This window comes from Cyprinodon variegatus, unplaced genomic scaffold (assembly GCF_000732505.1).
Source record: "Cyprinodon variegatus isolate N-32 unplaced genomic scaffold, C_variegatus-1.0 Scaffold251, whole genome shotgun sequence".
Lineage (NCBI taxonomy): Eukaryota > Metazoa > Chordata > Actinopteri > Cyprinodontiformes > Cyprinodontidae > Cyprinodon > Cyprinodon variegatus.
Genome location: NW_015150704.1, coordinates 271,110 through 274,131, shown reverse-complemented (window position 1 = coordinate 274,131; position 3,022 = coordinate 271,110). Strand labels below are relative to the sequence as shown.

Genomic DNA, 3,022 nt, shown 5'->3' with positions numbered 1-3,022 from the left:
ATCTTCAGCTGCTTAAGCCCTTCCACAGACAAACCTAGTGTTTATCCAAGCCCTTTGATTTTTTTCACCTCTAATGTTTCTTTGTTTTTAAACCTTGTCAGGTGAGACCAGTTAGCCTTATAGTCATCTTTTTGGATTTTGTGAGGAAACTAGAACACCTGGAGAGAAAACCCCCACACATGCAGTGGAAGAAGATGGAAAGTCCCTGAAGAAAGACCTGAGGCTAGAACTGCCTCAAAGCAACATTACTAAACTTTGCCAGTCAGCTCATGCATTTTTTGATCTGCATCTTCTTCTGGTCTTATTTCTCCACAAGCTACACAACATTTCACACTTGATCGTAAAACAAAGATATGGGTAATCTGCATGTTTTGATATTTTTTTAAATAAAAAAATTAAAATTCTGCAAACTTTTCAAACCTAAAAGTGTTTAATCTCAATCTCATGACCTCCAACTTGTCCCCCCCCATGTGAGCTTTTTCAGCAGATATGGCCACACAGAAAAGTCCATAAAAACACAGAAGGAAATGAGTGTGACAGTTAAAGATAACAGGAAGTGAAAACACACACTTATCTCTGAGGACTGGTACTCATTTCCCAAACAATTCATGCTGCAGGGGTTTTCATCAAAGTGTTCCAATTTTAACACTTTCTAAGCATGTTTTTCACTAATCGTCTGTTAACTTTGGCCTAAATCCTTTGATGAGTTTTGATAATCATTACTTTTTCAGGTGATTCAGCCTTAAAGCGAACCTAAAGCTGTCGCTACAAATCCTGCCAGAACGTTGGTTTATTGGTCAGATGGGTCTGGGGAAGAATCAAATGTAAATACAGGAAGCAGATGCTAAGTTCCAAGTTAGTAGAAAACATGGAGAACACAATGACCTTGATCATGTGTTTCCTACCGCTATTTAATGCAAGTTTTTCTTAGAAGAGTCCCGAATGATTCAGAGAAATCCTGAAGGTAGCATTTACTTTAATGCTCAATGAAAATGATGCACAACCCAAGCGTCACACCTCAAATTAAAAACTGCATTTGCAAAACAGAAAGTATCATTATTATGAGTTAGTTAGCAACATACAAAGATTGAGTTGCATTGCAATTAATGAGAATATGTTTAAATGACGTTTTCTGATCTGATACTGGAAGAATGGACTTAAAACTGCAGGAAAATAGAGTTCTTAAATAAAAAAGACAAAATAAGAACCTTTAAAAAACATTGAAGTCTTTATTTTGACTAAACTAAATACAAAATGGATTGATAAGAAGAAATTGATTTAGAAAAAAAAACATTGTATGGCGTAGTGCACTAGAGTGAAACTGTTACTTTTATAAAATATTTCTATGGTGTCTTAAGTGTGAAGTTGCTGGCTTAGCATAGGATGCACACCTGGAGATTAAAATCCATCTGCTGAAGAAAAAAAAAAGTCTGGAAACCAAACTCTGAAGTTCACATATACAGTGTTTAAGGTTTCATTTAGTCTGCAGACACGCTTGGTATTATCTGCGTCTGGAATCGGTGCATTTTGCAGCTGTGGTGGAGGTTTCCTCCATGTTTCTGCCAGCAGAGCTCTTGGTTTATCAACAAGAGTTTGACGGGATTTAGGTCAAAGCTCTGAGAGATCAGCTTTAAGACTCTGACTTTCTTTTGAGTTCAAAAACTTTACAGACAGCCTGATGCAGACACTATCCTGCTGCCAGATTTGGGTCATTTTTCTTCTCACTTACATGGATTAGAATCAGTTTTTAGAATTTACTTTAACTGGTACTCAAAGCTCATCAGCCAAAAATGTTATTTTATATAAACACTGTATTTAGCTGTAAAGTATCAATCTGTGAGGCAGTGCTTGCCTCATTGTGATCTTAGCCATTACGTTTTACTGTAATCTCACCTAAAACAAAACAAAAAAACACTTAGTCTTCTCTTAACTGCATCTTGTCTTTTATTTGGTAAACGTACTGAACTAACCAACTAAAATCTAATATCTTAGTTGTGTCCTTATCGCTGCACTCTTCTTGTAGCAACTAGGATCTGAACCAGGGTAACTCGTAACCCGTGTGAACAACAACTGATATTTGGTATGTTCTTTAAAATAAAACTCTGACTACACTTGGTGTTAGTCGAATAGTCGAAATGAAAAAAAAAAAAAGTAAAAACAAAATAATAATTTCAGAGGAAAATGGATGTTTGCCATAAAAACAGTAAAGAAAACAGGAATTAAAATTAACAAGAGCATATAACAGCTTTAGGGAATCCTTTTGTTGTAATTTTCTCATGATATATCATTATATCGTCTACATAGAGTGTGTTTATTTTGATGATTTGGTCTTCCTTGCAACGAAAATTCTATAAAATTATAAAACAAAAACATTCAATGCTTAAATCACTATAATATTTGGGACACATCAAGATCTTATTTCACAAGATTTTGCGATATTACAAACAAATAAATGAAGCTTTTCTCTGGAAGAAAAATCGAATTATCATGATTCCATATCATCTGAATTATCTAAAATATTTGCAGTCTCAACAAACAATGTTTAAGAATTCTATCCTTTAGTATGATAGAAAGCAAATAACAGATGTTGCCCTGTTTTTGACAGAGATGGCAAATAAAGATATGAAAGTTGGATCACATCAATGTTAGAAAAGCACTTAAAAAGCCAAAACTATGACTTGGGGGAAAAAAGAAGAGGAAAAACAAACAAATACATTGACAGACTGACTTGTGAAGATTGTAAGAAAACCAAAACCTGGCTGACAACAAAGCAAGTATTGGAGATTCTTATCAACACTAAAGAGTTATTTTATAACTGTAGTTTTGAAGTGAAAATACTTATACTGACAAAACCTGAATTAGGGGAGCAGCTAATGATTATGTTTTACTGATTGTCATTTGTGGAAAACCTACCTGAACACACCACTGTTTGTTTCTGCAGGAATAAAATATTCTAAAAATAGACCAGTCTGTGATCTGCCTTAATTTACTATGAGATGTTTATTTTCTTTTTAATTAATGC

General features: G+C 34.3%; 1 protein-coding gene across 1 annotated transcript in view; it reads right to left on the bottom strand.

Moving 5' to 3' along the window:
* The window catches only part of LOC107089414 (serine/threonine-protein kinase 26-like), a 38,143-nt gene that overhangs the window by 15,412 nt on the left and 19,709 nt on the right, over positions 1 to 3,022 (bottom strand). The gene's annotated exons all lie outside the window — the stretch shown is intronic.